Source organism: Tachypleus tridentatus, chromosome 9 (genome assembly GCF_004210375.1).
Source record: "Tachypleus tridentatus isolate NWPU-2018 chromosome 9, ASM421037v1, whole genome shotgun sequence".
In the NCBI taxonomy this organism is placed as follows: Eukaryota; Metazoa; Arthropoda; class Merostomata; order Xiphosura; family Limulidae; genus Tachypleus; species Tachypleus tridentatus.
In genome coordinates, this window is record NC_134833.1 from 68,700,442 (window position 1) to 68,722,952 (window position 22,511).

A 22,511-nucleotide genomic window follows, 5' to 3' on the forward strand; every position below is an offset into this window, starting at 1 on the left:
TTGTAATTATGTGATTGTCAATCAAACTATTCGTTCATAAAGAGTAGCCCAGACTTTTGCTGTGGCTGTTCAGGGATATGTACTTTCCTTGTGTTAGAAAATAGACAAGTGTATGGAAACGATTAAAAAAATAAATATTGGAAGAACTCCAAACAACCAGGACAAATTAAGGACAAATAGTGTAGGTAACATTCAATAAAAGCATGTAGCATTTTTAAAGCGAAACTAAAAATAAAACTAGTAATGAGTATAGCTAGTTATATTACCTGTCTTACGTTAACGCTTACATAGGTTAGAATGCATTATTTCATTAGTTTGGTATCCTTGGTGTTAACGATAGTTTCGGTCGTGATCTCAAAAATATCTCACGAGATTCGGCCAGCATAGGAGATCTAGGCTAGAAAGGAATAAATTTTTGGTGAGAAAGGGTGTGTGAGTTTTCTTATAGCAAAGCCACATGGGGCTATCTGCTGAGCTCACCGAGGGGAATCGAAACCCTGATTTTAGCGTTGTAAATCCGTAGACTTACCGCTGTACTAGTGTGGGGGGGGGGCGCTGTTAGAAAGAAAATAAAATTGCACACGCATTAAGAATAGCTTGTTACATAATGACGTAAAAAAAAAACTGCGGGCGGCTTTACCGAAAGTTATTAACTAAAACAGAACATAAAGGCCCCCCCGCTAGTACAGCGGTAAGTCTACGGATTTATAACGCTAAAATCAGGGGTTCGATTCCTATCGCTGGGCTCAACAGATAGCTCGATGTGGCTTTACCATAAGAAAAACACACACACACAACATGAATTAAGATAGTAATTAATTAGAAAATAAAATTAAACAAATTATAAAGTTGCTACCGATTGTGCCAATAAAATACATAATCTAAACAAAATGGCATTGTCTACCTATTAGGGATAGAATCGTCTAGATAGATATTCATACAATATAAGGAAAGGTGGTGGAGCCATCATAATTTTATACCAACTCTAATATTCGTTTTTAAACAAGCTGGCGTTGTTGGTGGTGGATTGTTCCATACTCGATCGAAAGTTGTACTCTGAAGAAGACATAAGAATGAAGACGCAATATTTTTCTCTTCTAAAAATTGTAAAACTTTACATATTCTCTTAGATGAATAACGAGAGTTGAAATACTCTAAAATAATCATAACTCCGTGAAAAGATTTAAACTAGATGACAGACTGAACTGCACGTTTATTTCTTAGAACGTTGAATAGCTTACCGAGCTAAATAATATACAAGAATTAATTTGTATGGTCATAAACGAATATCCTTAAATTTTCAATACTGATAATGGGTTAATGTCGGAGTGAAAGAGTAACAACAGGCTATCTTTGATATTTTGACAAAGGACTAATAAAAACTTGCATTTAATGTCAGATGATAGATCTATTATAGTTTCATATTTATTATATCACAATGCATAAACCATAGTAAGATAAATATATTTAAACACACAAAATCTATATTACATCTCTAATTAAATGATGTAAAACAAACATTCTTTGAACATACACACCATTTTAACAAAAACACACTTGTGATAAATAAGTCACTTACTTGGATTTAACACAGTTTAACCATCCAAAAACAAAAACATTGAAAGTGTTAAATTTATAACACTAAAAATAAAACTAACAATTCTTTGTACAGGTTTTCTCTACATTTTCTGCAAATTGACCTTCTCATAATGCCAGCATATATACAAAGACATGTTCATTCCACCTCACTCCTGTATAAATGACATACATTTTAATAAGTTTACATAAATTTTTATTTTTGTAATGTTTTGCTCAACCATTTTCTATACTGCTAGAAAACTCAAAATATTTCTACAATACTAAACTAAAGAGCATCAAATGCCTTCAAATTTGCTCAAATACCCTGAAATTGTATTGCTGACAAATACGCAACTATTCACATATAATTTTCTGATTCAGCGCTACCCTCTTTATACGAATGTTTTCACTTCCCACTAGCTTCAAAACTTTCACTTAAGCTCGTGTTTATACATGACACTGTTGCATATTAATAAGTACGTGAAAATCTTCCACTATACGAAGTGTGATTCATTACCACTAACAGCACAGCACTCTATATTCAACCATCATTTTGAGAGCAAGAAAAGATGCACTAAAGAAAGGGTGGGAAGTAGGAAGGCGAGTATTTATCAGAAATACATTTTCAGTCCATGAAAATGTTGAATGTTAAATTCTAATCACATGCAATTGGAATCCAGCACTGAAACAGGGAAAGGATGAGAAAAGCAAAATTTACTAATATAAATCCCCTTCAGGAAGCACCCAAATTGAACCAATACAATGGGACATCGTGTACAATGGATAGTATACAGATATACTAGTGGAAGACCACACTTTGTATGTATCAAAATACACTCTCTGTTTATAAATAGTTGCTAAAAACAGTGGAAATAAGCATAGTGCAGAATCTGAACCAGCTCGCAGAAGTGCTGCGTGCATAGCGTGGCTAGGGATGTCACTCTATACATGGTTGATAAACGCCACTAAAAACAAAACGGTATTGGAAATGTGTCATACAGGCCACAGTAAACGGGTCCTCAAGATGCTCACTTAAAAACCAATGAGGCAGAATGAAAATTCATTAACAACTGTGCAATTTACACCCTGTGCAATTTACATACAATCATCTTATTTTGGAACTAGACCTTTTTATTTTATGACTTATAGATAAACAGCTGTAGCAGGTTAAATTTTAAAATATATTTTAGTATATTCATTGCTGTGTTATGTATTTTATCACGTTATAAAATGTTACAATATATCACATTTCTATACATCATTACATCCCTAATACAGGAGTGTACTAATTCTCAGTTGATAACACTTAACCATATCTGCTTTATGTCCCTCCTGTAGCATTTACTTTAGGATATTCAAAGGTGAATGCAAAGAAAGATCAAGAATTGGTTTAGCTGCTTAAGCATACCATATCAGAAGATTTACAGTCTCAGTATTCTCTTGAAGTAGTTAAGGTTTGGATATGCTCATATATATATCCTCATTTTAGACAGGACCATTTCTAAAATAACAACATTACTCTTGCAGGAAAGCATGGATGTGGCCACAGTGTTCTTAATTCATTCTGGTTACCAGGCCCTGTAAAAGAAAAAGATGTTTGTCTCTTTATTATAAGATGAATCGGCCTTTAATTATGAAGTTTAAACAGTGTTAAATAGAAAGATAGGAGTTAAAAGTCTAAGCCTTCTTCTATGTTTTAGTCTAAGTTAGACAAACTCGCTGAAGGGCTACAATATAAGCAGTTCTATGTAACACAATTTAAACTATCTGATGAAGTGGTTGTACCAGCAGGCTGAGCATGGTCAGGTGATTAAGGCACTTCACTCCTAATCCGAGGTTCGCAGGTTTGAATCCCTGTCGCATCAAATATGCTTTACGAGCAATTCAAATTAAAAAAAACTTATGCTCGCTATTTTTTTTGTTATAAATGTGTGTCTTACCACATTTGTTTGTTTGAATTTGAAGCAAAGCTACACGAGGGCTATCTGCGCTAACCGTTCCTAAGATGATAATAAAGAATAAATTGATCCGTCTAAATGAAATCTAGTCAATATCTCCAACCACCAATGTTTGAGCTATGCTCTTGACCAATTAAAATGGGATTTACTGTTATATTATAACGTTCTTATGGATGAAAGAACACATAGTAGAAATGATGAAAGAGCGAGCATGTTAAGTGATTGGGAGATTCGAACTCGCGATTCGAAAATTGCGAATCAAATATCCTCATTTTCAAGCCTACCATCTCGTCTATTAATGGCAAAGTGCAGTGTCAGCGGATTTACAGGACAAGATTCCAGGTTCTGATACTACATGTAGGCAAGAGTACAGATTGTCTATTGTGTTGTCTTTGCTTATTTTCAACACCAACAAAAACATCGTTTCTGTCTGACGAAAGGCGTTTGTTTGAAATGTCGCATAAAACAAAGTAGAAAAAAAAATTCATTTACGTGCGTCACGTGTGTTTTCTTATAGCAAAGCCACATCGGGCTATCTGCTGAGCCCACCGAGGGGAATTGAACCCCTGATTTTAGCGTTGTAAATCAGGAGACATACCGCTGTACTAGCGGGGGGCTACGCGCGTCATCTTGTTCTATATTAATATTTATTCAACTTTTTGTTATTATGTCTTATGTCTGAAAACTACCACATATCTTATATTATGTACATCTAACCAGGTTCTTACCAAACCAGTGCTAGTTAAAGAGGATCAAAACCTAGAAAGCAAACCATATCTATTACAGGCGAAAAATATTGAAGACAAAGGAAAATCTTATTCAGCATCTCGTTGCGATCTAACAGATATGTTTCTTTAGAAGAGTTGGAAACAAATCAAAATATATTGGACTGTATTTTAAGTGAGAATGAGCTATCGTCACCTTATGATAGAATATAAAATAATCTGACAACTGGAATAGACTGCACACAGACAAAATAGGACAAAGATCGAATCTCACATTTCAGCCAATCACTTCCGCAGACTTAGTCGAATCACCAATTTACAACATCACGATCGGGTAATGAAGAATAAAAAAAAAATGAAATCATAAGTGAAATCATTTACACCACTTTTCCTATAGATGTACATCTCAACAAACTTTCAAATTACAAATCACCTTCACGTACTGCTATTAATTATCCCAGGCTAAACAACAAAGTAGGGTGTGTGAATACCATGTTGAGCTCTTAGACTTCTAACATTTATAAACATTTCCGTACCGTGTCTGATAAGCGTATCTCATATTTAAAGAAAAGACAAGTCTCGGGATATTCTGTTTTTTGTTTGTTTGTTTTGGAATTTCGCACAAAGCTACTCGAGGGCTATCTGTGCTAGCCGTCCCTAATTTAGCAGTGTAAGACTAGAGGGAAGGCAGCTAGTCATCACCACCCACCGCCAACTCTTGGGCTACTCTTTTACCAACGAAAAGTGGGATTGACCGTCACATTATAACGCCCCCACGGCTGGGAGGGCGCTCGGGATATTCTTTCAAAGATATGCGTTTCTATTTCATAATTTATTAATTCTGTTTACTATTTGTTATTTCCAATGGTTCCCGGATATCATTCACTCTAATACCTCATGAACAATACAACAATGACTACTTTTACTCATAATATCTTATATTATATTTTTAGTATATTATGGTTGCATTTTCAATATTTTTATTTCTCTGCATATCTAGTGTAAACGATATTTTAGATCTTACCCTTACAATTTTTTCCATGTTGAAACTCAAATTTATATATTTAAGTTTTTCTGTTAACTCAGTGTTGCTTTTTGTATTACCTAAAATCTGCTTTATCTTATTTATCGATTTAGATATACGATAAAATGTTTGTTAATCTTCAATATAATAATAATAATAAAATCTGTAACACAAAGCACAAGAAACGTTCCTTTCAATGCTTGAGTAAAGATGCTCATTAGGCTAATATAACTATGAGTTGGCAAACAACAATCTGTAAATATAATTAAGTGATTTAGTTTTGAGAGAACGTACAACACTTTTCGAAAAAGTATTGGTCTGTCATCTTCACATATGGTCTTTAGAAAAGCAGTACATGATTTATATATAAGTACAAATACAAAAGACACAATAATTTATAGCAAAAGAAATGTTTTCACCATATGAAAAGGGTATAAATAAAGGTCAAATCTATGGTTGGTGAATGAACACAGCCAAATATGGTTGATATTGCTAGAGACATTATCACGGTTTATAGAAAAATCGTTTGGTTTGATGTTCTCTGTAGTTTCTAAACAATATCTTTTCACGATAGCGTAGGAGAAAACTTGAGTTGCAAAGTATTTTGTGACCGGGTTCAAATGGATGACACGTTAAAAAGATATCTAGGATTAATTTGTACTCATATGACCTTTACATTATTTTTATATTTTATTTACTAGGAATGTTATTTGCCCATTATATTTCTTAATGCATTTCTATGGGATTCTATGTATATGTCTTGTTTTGTTCATTTAGTAATTGTTATTTACGGTTAGGTAATAAGGTATTTTATTATTTCAAGCTTTAATGTCATGCTCCAGTTATTAAAGAGGCTGGTAATTTCATTAGAAATTTCTGGTAAAAAATATTATATCAGTAGAATGGCTAGGGTTATTATAATATATTGAGTGGTTTTGAACGTTAATAAAAGTCCTATTATATAAGTTTGGATAAACCTCTAGGTAGTACGACATTTTTTAAGTAGTTCAATTCAGTTTTTAAGTCTTCTTTGTGGGTACAATATTGTAATAAAATGTAATAATGAGTTTGTGAACCTAGAATTATCCCCATAAAACCAATAAATAATCGTTCCATTGATATTTTATATATATGTATTTAAATATTTGTGTGTATAATATGGAATAATTCGTAAAGATATTAGTTAAAAGCTTCTTAAAAGTCAAATTATTAATCAAAACAGCTTTATAATCTTTCCTCTCCAGGTTTAAAATCAGACAAAATCAACCATGATGTTACTGAAAACATAAAATCTTATCTTTGTTAAGATACCATTTTTTTTTCTTAGGTCAATCAGTAACACCCTCTGTGAGCTCCAAGAGAAATCAGTTCCTCCAGACGTTGTAACATAACGGACACTTGACATTGCAATTTATACTACCGTGACGTTAGTAAAACGTGTACATGCCACAAATCACGAGAATAATTATACAGTCTGTAGGATACAACACAGAATGAGATATGAGCATGAAAAGCAAGAAACAAAAATATTTTACCCTTCATTTTGTTCGTTTATGCTCTTGAAACAAAACACGTTAGAAGACTTCACCAAACATCGTTTATTAATATATTTCGTAAGTACAAATCTAACTAAACATGAATGGATAATGTGTTTAGTTTATTACTTTCAGTTTAACTTATTATAGGGAAAACAAAATTCTTGAGGCAGATATCATGACATGATCCCTGAGAAAATAAAGTAACGGTTTATTTAAAATTACAATAACAACAGTTTTTAACTGATGATGATGTCATACCAAAGGTTGATAGGATGTAGTTATTAAAAGTCATCATGTACTTCGTGTAGAAGTTTCTGTTATAGTATTTTGAATTTAATTATTTAGTCTACCAGATTCCTTAATAAATATCAAAGTAAAGCTAGTTTAGATGTTATTTATTTTGTATAAATCAGCATTTTTTTAAAGCGAATCTAGGGCGATCAGTAACACCCTCTGCGATAAACAAGAAAAATCAGTTCCTCCGGAGATTTTCATATCCAGAAGGTATGTATTCTCATGTAGGTCCTGACTCTTAGTTTAAATTGTTGCCAGGACGCTCTACTCACAATCTGCGGAACTCTGTTTTGTACTCCCATCACACCAAACACAAACACCCATTTAGCCGTGGGGGAGGATTAAAATATGACGACAATTTCACTATTCGTTGATAAAAGAGTAACCCAATAGTTGATGTTGGTTGGTGTTGACTAGGTGTCTTTCCTCTAGTCTATAATTGCTGAAAGGATGGTTAGTGCAGATATCCTGCGTGCTGTTTCGCGCAAAATTCAAATCAAACTAAGTATCGAATAAACATTTTAAAACTGTAAAAATATGTTAATGTAGTTTCTTAATCAAATAAGACACAAGCGGTTTGAGAAAAATATGTAACAGTTCATGTATATTATGTACTGTTGTTTTTAGTTGTCTTTATCTCACCATGGTGAACTTATATTTTGATAAGAATGTGCACTATTGATGATTATAATCTGTTATCAAGTAGACAAGCTGTTAACTTACAAACCAATGAAACGTATGTAATCCAATAATATAACTGAGTTTCATAGTTACTTATATAACCTATTTATTTCTTCAAGTACTTTGCACCTTTGTTGCTAGGAGTAAACAAGTTAAACACTACCTGTCATATCATATTTGCCGTCAACACCTTGTAGAGTCGTTTTCACTTATAATTTTTCTTTTGGGCTCTTAATTCTTGTATTTTTGGAACCAATGAGACAAATATGGTGACATATGTTTTACGTGACCCTGAAATAACCATAATCGATATTTATTCCACCATATGATTTATTCAAGCACGTATAATAATTATTTGACACACCTCAACTATTGTTTTTCTCTAGACACTAATTCAACCATTTTTCATTCTAATTAACTTTAGTATTGGTATGATAGTAACTTGTGAATGAAAGTAGAGAAGAATATGTCGGTTACGTTACATCTGCTGTATCCACTGTTATCGAGGACTTTCGTGTAATACCAGGACTCTACAGTTTGACTGATATACGACTATTCATACTGTCATATTATCTGAACAATAATTCTTTTAGTGTGAATCGTGATATTTACCAATTTTATCTACGTTGTTAGCCATTAACACTTAGGTACAGATTTATCAGCATAAAACTGTTTATTTAAATAAATATCGAACTTCTCTCATACAATTCAATTTTGTGTAAATATACTATGACAAATTCATTATTTGTAAGTATTGCTTCTATTCCAGTGACTTTACCCTGTACAAAAAAATCCAAAACGTTATTTAAGAAGCGGATCCAGGGCGGGCTCCTGAATTTATTCAGTCGTAAGTATGTGTATAAACCATACAAAGAGGAGATAATAAAAATAACAAAAGAAGGTCATTTTGTTTGTATCAGAACAGCGTTTCTTTTATTATTATTATTACAGTAAAAATGACCTAAAGAGACCATCTGTTTTAACCATTTCCACCACTCTTTAGTAGTGTGTCATCTATCGAAAACTTAGTTAGTAGATAGTAAAATGATGTCACTTAAGGGATGTTTAACAATGCAGTTTATACTGTAAATCGTGCACATGCCATGAACCATGAGAATAATTATACAATCTGTAGGATACAACACGGCATGACACGTGAATTTAAAAAGCAAGAAATAGAAATATTTGTTACTCTTCATTTTGTTTTTATCTGCTCTTCTACAAAACACGTCAGAGGTCTCTTCACCAAACATCTAGTTTATTAATATATTTCGTGAGTGCAAATCTAAACAAAGATGAAAGGATTATGTGTTCAATATGTTATTTTCAGGTTAATTAATTATAGGGGAAACAAAATTATCGTGGCAATTATCATTGATATAATTCGGCTGAAAATAAAGTAACGGTTAATTTAATATTACAATAACAACAATTTTGAACTGATGATGATGTCATATTAAAGGTCGATATGATGTAGTTGTTTAATTCATGATTTACCTACTGTAGAAGCTGTTGTTATTGTATTTTGAATTTAATTATTTAGCCTCGCAGGTTTTGCATCGTAACTGAAACAGTTTTATGTTAACGTTTTTAAATTTCACTTTAATAGTTTTGGGCCCAGCATGGCCCGGTGGTTAACGCACTCGACTCGTAATCCGAGGGTCGTGTGATCAAATCCCCGGCACACCAAAAAATTCTCGCCCTTTCAGCCATGGGAGCTTTATAACTTACGGTCAATCCCACTATTCGTTGATAGAAGAGTAGCCCAAGAGTTGGCTGTGGGTGGTGATGACTAGCTGCCTTCTAGTGTTACATTACTAAATTAGTGACGGCTAGTAAAGATAGCCGTCGTGTAGCCTTGTACGAATTTCAAAAACAAACAAACTTTATTAGTTTTACGTTTTCCGCTTAAAAGGTTTTGAAAAATAATGTTTGTAAAATAGTTAGGGTGGGCGTAGTGCAGATAGACCTTTGTTAAGATTAAACACGCACGCACACAGATTTACATCTAATTGTCGTAACAGTTACATTAATTTATGTTTTAGTATATTCTTCACTTAAAGCCGCCTATGGAATATCTGCGCATAGCAGTTTCAGGTTTTTAACTGATAAACAAGATGAGAGATAGCTACTAAAAAAAATAATTGTCCTTTTCAGCTAACTCCAGAGCCACACCTTGTCCACTTAATAGTTTCAACAGGGAAAAACATAAAATTATTCGATGTGACCTAGTATGTTGTCTCCCCTCCTGTAGTTAACAGCTAAAATGCAAGTCTATAATTTGAAGGTAAGCCAGGTAATAAATATGCGAATTGAACACAGTCAATAAAGACCCATTTGCTCAGGGCACGTTGTATTAGCAACAGTTATGTAACAAAGCCTAAAAATTAACGTAATCACGCCTACAAAGCTATTCCGCGTGTATTTCATTGATGTCTTGTTACTTTAAGGATGTTTATGTTGTGAAAAAGAAAACAAAAACAAGCCACAATGCGTTGTTATTATTTTGTGTGCCAACAAATAGTTAACAACATTCAATATAACTGCTATGATTAATTTGTAAGAAACACTGAATTGTCAGTTTGGTAAATCTTTACCTATAGAAAAAGATAAATATTAATAGGAATAAACGAGCAGTTTTGCCATCCGCAACTGTCGAATCAACGAGAATAAGAAAATTTGATTGAAGAAGGATTTTAATTGGTTAACGAGATCTAAATCTTCAAGAAGTTTTCCTTATATGGACAATATTTTTTCAAGCTATCTTGTGTTTGTGTCTAACCTCACTATCATTGTTGAACAAAGCAAGTTAGCTATTCTTAGGTGAATTTTAGTTGGGTAGGTAGACGCACTAACAAGTAAAAATCACAACAAAGTGTATAATGTATATATATTGTTTTGATAGTTTCAGGAGTGTTCGTGACCTCGATGAGAGACTTTCAAACATTGATTTCACTCACTGGGATACTTGATCCTGGTGACGAAATTTTAGAGATAGATGGAGATAGTGTGAACGAGAAAAACATCACAGAAATAAACGACATAATAATAAAAACGAAGAAAATACGCTTGATAACCCTATCGCATTCAAATCGGAAAGACAACTGAATATATCTAAAAGAATTTTAAATGGCGTTTTTATTGTAAATAGTAATTATCTGTGTTCTTATACATGCTACGTTTCATGTTTAGTATTGTAAAACAAGAAATTGAGAAAAACTGAAATTGTATTCTTTATTGTGTTAATGTATTGTACAAATTTTTATGTTGGATTTTATTGGTGAAAAAATTTAATAACACCCGCAGAATTTTAGACAAACTTGCTGCAGAGGAATAAATCCAGAAAGAGATGTAATTTCTGTAAAAAGCTTCACTATAATAGTTTTTCAGCCCAGACGGACAGTTTGATTAAAACATGTAACTGTCTTCAGATACGTGGTTCAGGTGTCACTAGAATACCTTCATATCGTTATGCTGTTATATCCTTTCCTGTCTAGCAAGTCGGGCTAGTATATATTTCATCAACATGAATATAAAAGGATGATATTGTAGAATAATTAAAACATATTCTTAAATATTAAATTAACTCAATAATGATTTTCGGTAACATGATTTCAATAAAATAATCAGGACATTTTTTAAAGAATCTATTAATTTTCCCACAACAAAGGTTTTGCAATATGACATACACACAATGACACCTCTATTAACATAACATTTTCGGAGAACATTAGCCAATCTTGGTTGTCTCATCATCTAAACTAAATAAGAATATTTTTTTTAAAAATAAAGCCAGTCGTTATCATTCATGTACTTATCAAGCTTTTTATCTAAACTCTCATTTACTGCTTCTACAACGTTTAAAGATAACCCATTTCAAAGGCCAACCATCTTCTTAGATAATTGAAACTGCCTTATCTGAAGATTAGTCCTACCTGTCCATAAGTTACACCTGTGTCCCCAAGTTCTAATATCTTCATTGGCAAATATGAAAGAAAGATCATGCATCAGCACAATAACAACTCTACTTACAACCTTAAACACCTTCATCAGCACAATAACAACTCTTCTTTTATAAAGAAAAAAAAAACAATTTGAGAGATTTCAGCATCTCCATGTATGACAAAACATTTTCTTTTCTTTTAATTTTTTAAAAAATTCTAACTGTTAATTTTTAAATCTGTAGTCAATCTTTCTCATATATTATTTTTGATGTCAAATTTCTTGTTTCACCAACTTTTTGAGTTTCTAAAATCTTCTGAATCTCCTGTCATACCAGTCAATTCAAATTTCTTAAATTTATGATGCTTTTCACAAATCTTATCTCTTAAACTCTGTGTGAGTCAACCTGTTTATTATTTCCTTGCATCTGTCCTTTTCATTCTATAAGGAATATGTTTACCTTGAACACTGAAAAATTTACCTTTAAAACGTTCACATATCGGATCAGTGTGGCCAAATAACTCAGTTGGTCAATTCAAAACAATTATTCTTGTTGTGTTCCTTCAATTTTTTTTTTTATATTATGATCCAAATATCGTTGTTCTTTATCTCTATTTGCAACAAAACGTTGTACCTAATACAGCACTTACCATATGCATCCAGATGTTTTACAATTTCCATAATAATTTCTGTATTTGAAGTTAAGAATAAATTTAACGTAGCATGTATTTTAACAGATTCCTTGAATAATTGTTGAGAAAGCTCAACAGTTTTCAAAAGCATTTCTCCCTCATGATTTGACTTTAATATTTCCCAATGTATATGTCCCATCATATCTTCTTTAAGAGCTGAAATCGTAATCTGATTATAAAGATTCTCACTAATTTCATCAGTACAACTGTGGTTTTTTAGAAATTCCCACTAAAAGGTCTTTCCTTTCATATCTACTAATAACGACCCAAATGGATTTTATCTCCAAACTAATATCATTAATTTGAACAGAATGTAACCCATACTTTACATAGAAACCCACCCTTCTTTCTTTAATATTTCGTTCACTTTAAATAGCCAGAAACAATCAATTTAAAAATTCTATATCAAAAAACATTTGCCTTTAACTATGTTTCAGCTATTCCCATTATATCAAAATCCTCTATTCCTACCAGTAGCATAAAGTCCTCTGTTTTAATGTTTTATATTTCGACCATTACAATAATAACAATTAAGGACATTAGTAGTTCTAATTGGTATTTCCTATAGTAAACATGTCTCTTCCTTTTATTTTCTTACAATTTAATTTTTCCTGGTCCTCATTACTATTTAGTCCTGTTTTAAATCTTCTCTTAAGGCTGAGTAAGTAGTCTTAGGAAACAAGCCAGCTTCTATTCTATTGAAATGTAAACCATCCATTCCAACAATCTCCCCTTTTCCATGAATTGATTCCATAAGTACAACCAGCCAACGTGCTCATCCTTACGTACTAATTTTAGCCCAGCATTTAGCCCTAATGGCCTATTTATAACTTCATCCAACAGTTAGTTTTGCAGAGTATCCCTGACAAAATTACCTCATAGCTTTTTCTTTAAATTATTTTATGAACTGATGACACTTCTGCTAGTCCTCTTTATTAAATTTTCTGCTTTGTCAGTTAATCCTCCATTTGTACTCCTAGGTAATATAATCTTATTTTTCTCCCTATTCTCCACACTGGTTATTGTCCCCTCCTTAGGAATAATCGCCTATAGCTGTAGCCTCTCTATCATCCACATCTTTCTCTAATCCTTTGGTTTTCCTTCCATCCAACATTTCCTCATCTGTATAAACCAAAGGCTGAAATTTAGTATTCAACAGAATACGCTCATTATAAATACTTTCATTACTTTTCACTCTAATAGCGTTCTTTCTGCCTTCCTGAAAGTCATTGTCAGCTGGTGTATTCCTTCCATGTAAAAGCTTAAGTTCCTCCTGAAATCGTGCTTCCATTTCCCACATTGGGTTCTTTTCTTTATCTATTGCCTCTAATTTATTAGGATAGACTTTAACTTCTTCACCATCGTACATACTGTATATAAAAACTGCATATCTTTATTACTAGCTTCCTTAAAAGTATAGAGCCGCCTCACATTCCTAAATAAATCTACCACGCATTGCATTCGTTACATCCAACAAACTGTGAACACTTTACTCCTACACTGGTCTTAAACACCATATTTATACTTGTGGCTTGAAAATAAGTAGTCAGTATCAAATGCCAATACCCTATTCTTAACACTGTTACTGTTAAGACTAATGTTTAAGAACCAATTGCTTGAAATGACCAGATGGTTAAAGCTCTCGACTTGTTATCTGATGGTCGCACCAAACACACTCGTCCTTTCTGCCATGGAGGCGTTATAAGTGACATTGAATCCCGCTATTGAATAGCGGTTATTCATTGGTAAATGAGTAGCCTAAGTGTTGACGGTGGGTGGTAATGACTAGCTGTCTTTCCTTTAGTCTTACGCTGCTAATTTAGAGACGGTCAGAGCAGATAGCCGTCGTGTAGCTTTGTGTGAAACTTCAAAGAAACCAACAAAAACAAATTATCAATTATTTACATTAAAATGTTTCACAACAAATTCATGAACTAATATATCATTACTGTCTGTGGGGTTTGAATCTGGACAGCGTTTTTATTTCGACATGTCTATCACGATAATAAATTTACAAATATACAATACTGTCTACACTACAGCCCATACAGCACATCTTGGTTACACAACTCCACATTCAACAGTTCTTGGTGAATTTTCTTATTTTGAGACTATGTGGGGGTAGTCCTAATGGACCAAAATGTTCTCTTTTTTTATTTCAATCAAAGTAAACACAGACCCATTGACTACTGCTTTTATTAATAATGTCCAGGGTGATGATGTATAATTATTTTTCTGCATGGTCAGGTAGTTGATCACTGCTAAAGATGTCCCCAATCTTTTCTCTTGTAAATAAACATTGTAAGAGTATCAAATAAATCTAAATGAGTTCATAGTTTTCTCGATGTCAGTTATGAAGTTTCTATACTCATTGATTTCTAAAATTGGTTGAAATTATTCATATGCTAAAACATTTATAGTACTGGGTAAGGCGCTATCACAACAAATTTCAATTCATTAATGTCCATGTTTCATCAACTTAAAGTGAGAATCTCCAAGAGATAGATAGGGTGTGAGATAAAAAAAGTGTATATCCTTCCAATTATTCGTCATATCTTATATCAATTCCTTAATCTTAAAATTGTTTTATAATTTATAAAATTCTTGTCCCTCTGACCCTCACTCCATAAAAGGTATCTTGTACATCAAGCAAGAAATTATTGTATATTCCTTTAAGAAATTAATTAAATCTGTATAGTTGATCTTCATCTTCTTAAAAATTGGTTTCCATATTGTCATGATCTTGTATCCTAGAGCTTCAAGTTTCTATTTCTTAAATGTGCGATTTATAATAAACCAGATAGGTGTATTTAGAACTACGTTATTTGTGTCATTATTATAACATTTACTATAAATCTTATTTTGTTTTATGCAGAAACGAATTTCACAATAATTTAGCATTTTCTTCTCACCACCATTAACAGCACATCGTATTTTTACTTGGCTGTAAAATATCCATGATTACGTATGAAAACTATCGATTGTGGTGATGTAAGCCTCCATCATGTACACTGACGAACCTACATCATAGGTTATGAGTAATTCTTTCCTGGATTGAAGACAGCACCATCGAAATATATCTATATTTGATTGACAGTATCTAAAGATAAAAATAAAGAACGATAAATGTGAATTTCAACACAATTTTCAATAGAAGAACAAAAATTAATAGGAAAAAACATTGACAGTGTTTTTTATTCTTACTTGAGCATCTATTTTTGAAAGTCAAAGATGTACTCAGATTGCGATTCGATCGCCTTAACCACCTAGCCATTTATCATTTTGTAAAGTGGACATTAATCTTATATAATTTCATTATTAAACCTTATATATATTTACGTATATATATATATATATATATATATATATATGGGGATAATTATAGTAACTGATATTTTAGAGTATATATGGTAATATATTTGGATAGGACAAACACCGATTTATATAATTCACGTTAACAAAAAATTTAAAATAATCACTTGATTTATAATTTGAGGTAGTTATCTGCATCTGGAAAACTGGGATTAAATATAAGACACTGAAATAAACATCAAGAAATGAAAGTATTACTCAGATTATATGATACAAAGTCAACTTAGCCTTCAAGAGTTTTATGTATATCAGTGACAACGTGGTAATGTTCTAGATTATAACATTCAAGGTTTAGTTAATACTAAAGGCCAAATGTTTTTTCTACACTTATCGATCTGTCCATAAATTGTCTAAACCAAGTTGGGAAGTGTCTAAACCAAGTTGGAAAGTGTCTAAACCAAGTTGGAAATTGTCTAAACCAAGTTGGAAAGTGTCTAAACCAAGTTGGAAAGTGTCTAAACCAAGATGGAAAGTGTCTAAACCAAGATGGAAAGTGTCTAAACCAAGTTGGAAAGTGTCTAAACCAAGTTGGAAAGTGTCTAAACCAAGATGGAAAGTGTCTAAACCAAGTTGGAAAGTGTCTAAACCAAGATGGAAAGTGTCTAAACCAAGTTGGAAAGTGTCTAAACCAAGATGGAAAGTGTCTAAACCAAGTTGGAAAGTGTCTAAACCAAGTTGGAAAGTGTCTAAACCAAGTTGGAAATTGTCTAAACCAAGTTGGAAAGTGTCTCAACCAAGTTGGAAAGTGTCTCAACCAAGTTGGAAAGTGTCTAAACCAAGTTGGAAAGTGTCTCAACCAAGTTGGAAAGTGTCTCAACCAAGTTGGAAAGTGTCTAAACCAAGATGGAAAGTGTCTAAACCAAGTTGGAAAGTGTCTAAACCAAGTTGGAAAGTGTCTAAACCAAGATGGAAAGTGTCTAAACCAAGTTGGAAAGTGTCTAAACCAAGATGGAAAGTGTCTAAACCAAGTTGGAAAGTGTCTAAACCAAGATGGAAAGTGTCTAAACCAAGTTGGAAAGTGTCTAAACCAAGTTGGAAAGTGTCTCAACCAAGTTGGAAAGTGTCTAAACCAAGTTGGAAAGTGTCTAAACCAAGTTGGAAAGTGTCTAAACCAAGTTGGAAATTGTCTAAACCAAGTTGGAAAGTGTCTCAACCAATTTGGAAAGTGTCTAAACCAAGTTGGAAAGTGTCTAAACCAAGTTGGAAAGTGTCTAAACCAAGATGGAAAGTGTCTAAACCAAGTTGGAAAGTGTCTAAGCCAAGATGGAAAGTGTCTAAACAAAGTTGGAAAGTGTCTAAACCAAGATGGAAAGTGTCTAAACCAAGTTGGAAAGTGTCTAAACCAAGATGGAAAGTGTCTAAACCAAGTTGGGAAGTGTCTAAACCAAGTTGGAAAGTGTCTAAACCAAGTTGGAAATTGTCTAAACCAAGTTGGAAAGTGTCTAAACCAAGTTGGAAAGTGTCTAAACCAAGATGGAAAGTGTCTAAACCAAGATGGAAAGTGTCTAAACCAAGTTGGAAAGTGTCTAAACCAAGATGGAAAGTGTCTAAACCAAGTTGGAAAGTGTCTAAACCAAGATGGAAAGTGTCTAAACCAAGTTGGAAAGTGTCTAAACCAAGTTGGAAAGTGTCTAAACCAAGTTGGAAAGTGTCTAAACCAAGATGGAAAGTGTCTAAACCAAGTTGGAAAGTGTCTAAACCAAGATGGAAAGTGTCTAAACCAAGTTGGAAAGTGTCTAAACCAAGTTGGAAATTGTCTAAACCAAGTTGGAAAGTGTCTAAACCAAGTTGGAAAGTGTCTCAACCAAGTTGGAAAGTGTCTCAACCAAGTTGGAAAGTGTCTAAACCAAGTTGGAAAGTGTCCCTGAAAATCAAACTCATTCTCTAACCTCTCTTCTAAGTTAAAAGCTGTTTGAAACACGGATGGTGACAACATCGATATTTACACGATAGTTTACTGTACTGTAGAATAACTGGTTCTATGTGTGTGTGGGTGTGACTTTTATAATTCTTAAAAGTCTGTTTCCAAACTGATAACCATTCTAAAAAATGAAACACTAAATTACTTACTCTTTTACTGTTTAAGTCGTTTATTCATTATGTTTAGTTGTGAGACGATAAAAGTAAATTATTCTTGATAATAACTGCCACATTCGAATAATATGTAAGTTTTACTAGTGATAGCGAAACAACAAGTGTCCTACAAGACAATGTCTTAAAGAATCATGAATAGTTTAGAAATGTATTCCATACTTTCATAAGATTTGTGTAACTTAAGAAGATCAGAGGTATGTTTACCAGTGATCAACATCTAATAACATAAGACACTCTCCAAGTTTAATTGATCAACATCTAATAACATAAGACACTCTCCAAGTTTAATTCAACTGTCATCTCATCTTGTAAAGAAAAAATGGATGGATGAATAGTGAGACATTCATTTATTATTTTAATTGTAACAAATTATATTAATACATATGTCAAAATATGGAAAATAGTAGTTTTAAGTCAAGAGAGTGATGACGTCATCATACATGGAAGTATAGCTACACTGTCACAGTGCATTCATTAAAATCCTAGAGACAGTTGTTAAAATGATGATTTTAATATAAATTTAGACATTGATCATATGTGAAAGTATAGTATCCGCTTTTGTAAAGCTCTTGTAAGATAATACCATGAAGTATCATGTGTAAATGAAGTATTTTCTCGAGTTACTACATAAAGTCAAGCTAATGAAAGAGGCCTAGCATGGCCAAGCGCGTAAGGCGTGCGACTCGTAATCCGAGGGTCGCGGGTTCGCGCCCGCTAAACATGCTCGCCCTTCCAGCCGTGGGGGTGTATAATGTTACGGTCAATCCCACTATTCGTTGGTAAAAGAGTAGCCCAAGAGTCGGCGGTGGGTGATGATGACTAGCTGCCTTCTCTCTAGTCTTCTCTCTGCTAAATTAGGGACGGCTAGCACAGATAGCCCTCGAGTAGCTTTGTGCGAAATTCTGAAACAAGCTAATGAAAGTTTAATTATTGCATAAAATTTTAAATGTTTTACTGATAACGTAATCTCATGTTGAGAGACAATAAAAACAATTTGTTCTAGTAACACAATGTGTATGTAGAATCCATGCTCATGATGGGTAGTTGCAAACTATTGCTGAAAGATTAATTTCCATAGTTTCAAGACATTGACCTTCTCCATGATTTTTGTATGAATGCGGACCAATCTTAAACAATTACATAGAAATGGCTTAATCCCTGGGACAACACAGACGTTTAAAATGAGTCTATTGTACTTACTCTATAAAAAATAATTTCTTTGGCACTGATTTCAGAACTGCTTTCCCGTCTTTCTTTATAGCAGCCATATTTTTTATTTAAAACTTTTTACATAATTATGTATTGATAACCTTAATGATACATCAAACTGCTTCTCAATACGTACGTTTATGATCTTTGAATTAAATTATTTTTCTTTGTTGTTTAGCACAAAGTTTCACAATTGTTTATACGCGCTATTGCACCAAGAATATTAAAATTCTATGTTTTTGCTATATGATTCTCTTACACTAACCTCTCAGCCACTGGTGACTATAAAGAGAAAGAATTTTCAAACTGTCTTATCATAGTTGTAACACTGAAGTAGATCATGGAGTTTATAGTACTTTAAAATATTCAATAATCTTAGTAAAGTCCAAAAGAAGACAATTCGATATTTCACTAAATGTCTATCAGACAAATGAAAGTTGGCTGACTATAAAAACAAACACTGATACAAAATGTCTCAAAGTGTTATTAACAAGATATGGTGGAATCACTTGTAACAAAATGGTACAAATACACTGGTATTGGACTAAGAAGGATAAAATCCACATTTTAAGTAAGTTACCATTGTCTAACGATTCGCTGCAATCATGTGATAACTGTTAAAAAGAGAATCAGATGTTCTTAGCTGCAACAGAACGTCATTTCAGTGTACACACGGTTAAAAACTCAAGAAGCTTGGAAATGTTAACAAAAAAGGGGTATATTATAGTTATAGTAAGTCACAAAATAACTCGCTTTAATATCGGTAGTGGAAGTAAGTGTGGTAATGAAAAATCACAAATGGACACTCTCATCTTTATGTTTTCCAGATGTCATTAAGGCTATACGTAATAGCAATGGAAGTACCTTTTACACTATTATATATGTTTACGTTTGGTTCTGGCTTCAGCTGAATGGATGATAATTGTCTTCCCACATGTAATAATATTGAAGAAGAGGTGATTGACCAGTTTAACTAGAGTACAGACTTATCAGACCTCAATAGTATCGAACATGTATAGGTCTCTTTTGGAAGAAGAATTACATGTATTCAAATGACTCTGAATATTAAGGATTCTCTGAACGCACCTTCTTCAGTTGTTGTGTATGCTTCAGGCTCTTAACAACACTTATTTTAAGCATGCAACATCGATATGATATTGGTTACACAGTTTGACATAGTATACATTACGTTAAAGTGAAATGTTTTTAACTCTTAAAAATGTGAATTCACTTCCACCAAATATTAATCATAAACCTAAGATGAATGATAAATTAATTGAATTTTGAACCAGATACAGATAATGAAATGTCAGATATTTACAGAAATTAAATATGAGAATGGTTGTAATTATTTTATAACAGTAATTCTGCATTACAATTAATAAAGTACTAATAATTCCATTATATTTCAGTTTCTCAGTGTAATATATATATATATATATGTAGGTATGAATAAACTTGTATAAAGTGAAAGTTTAATATTAAGAGCACATCCTTGTTATCAATGGTTATATACTTATACTGTATAATACTAAGTACTATAAAGAAAAAGAACTTTAAACGTATGTGAACCATTGTCAGTGAATTAGATTTTAATGTTTCTTCAGGTTAACATGTTTCTTTGATTTACTTTTAACAGAACCTGAAACAGGCTTGCTCACGTTTTCCACTCTTTCTGTTTTCTTTTCCACAGGGTACTTTTCATTTATTGTCTGCAAGATGGTTGGTTCTGTTTGATTTTGCTTTAACAACATATACTCTTCAAAAAAAGAAATGCAAAAAGCAAAATTTGAGACATATTGTTAACAAGGGTAGTTCTGTATGACATGTGTGAAACTTTGCACATTCACTGCTGAACATCCAAAGTCTGCAAAGGCGAAGTCCATGCTCACAAGGTGAAGTTTAACGTCACTCTACCTCAATAACGAGTATGCCCCCCATGAGCATCAATAACTGTTTGGCATCTCCTGTCCATGGAAGAGATTAGATGACGAATCACATCCTGTGGAGTGGCTGTCCACTCAGCCTGCAAAGCTGCTACAAGCTGAGGTAGAGTCTGTGGTTGAGGTTGTCGCCGTCGCAGACGTCGGTCCAACTCGTTCTAAAGATGTTCGATGGGGTTTAAATCTGATGATCTGGAGGGCCAGGGAAGAACGTTGATGTTGTGGTGTCTCAAGAAGGCAGTGGTGAGTCGGGCTGTGTGAAAACGGGCGTTGTCATGTTGAAAAACGTCGTTGACGTTCACCATGATGGGTTGCACATGGGGCCTAAGAATCTCGTTAACGGTTGCGTACGGTCTGATCGGAAATCCTATGCAGCCCTGGTATGGTTGAGGCAGTAGATGTCGCAGCGGTGGTCCTATCCCGAAGGTGACGTAACCGAATGTAGCGATCTTGTGCGGGCGTTGTCACACGAGGTCTGCCAGATCGTGGACGGTCACGAGTTGATCCATGTTGTTGGTGACGATTCCGTAGCCTTGTGATGGTGCTTGGGTGGGCATTCACAGCTCTGGCAACATCTGATCGAGTTTCGCCTGCTTCCAAGCGACCAATGGTGTTGTTGCGTTGTGCTTCAGTCAGTCTTGGCGTAACTGTATTGCGTGTCGGTGGCTTAACACTGAGCTATGGAAACCGAGAACCCATCACTTTTATAGGGATTTTGCACATGTTGCACTTGCAGAACATGCAGATCTCTCAAACAAATTTATTGGACACGAATGCGTTTTAGCGAAAAATCCGATGTTTTCCTCCGTTTTCAAAGTGCACAACTTTTATAGTCATTTTGGTCTGACAATCAGTGCCTTAACACGTGTAATATCACATACTCTGAGCTGTAACGTTATTACATATATTTCTCTTTAAAATAACAAAAATATCCCTTTTGCGTTTCTTTTTTTGAAGAGTATATTATTTTCTCTTTTATTAAACTTATTTGTCGTGCCTTCTCACATTCAGGGATCATTGAAACAGCTTCCAAAATGTCTAATTCACTAGGGGTGATCTTTTCAGTTACAAGCTCCTGGTCTTCTAGCTTTGTATAGGCAAAAACTCCACAAGACTTGAGGATGTGGTTTATCAGGGCTTTCCATTTGCCCCTGGCTTTTCATTCACGTTGCAGAAGCAACAAAGAATGCCAAACATTAATAAAATAATAATAAATAAAAAATAAATTAGGAATAAAAACCCAATTTATTTCTTCCACTTTTCTATAATAAACAATACTAATAAAGATTAACTCTAAATAGTTGTCTTTTTTGTGGGTTTCTTTCGTAAGCAAACAGATCTACAAAAACTTGATAAATCACCATATAGAAGTTTGGTGAGAAGTGTTAACTGTAACTGAAAAGGTATTTTGACCTCATTTGTAAGGTTAATTAAACATATACAGCTTTACTAGGTTCATAT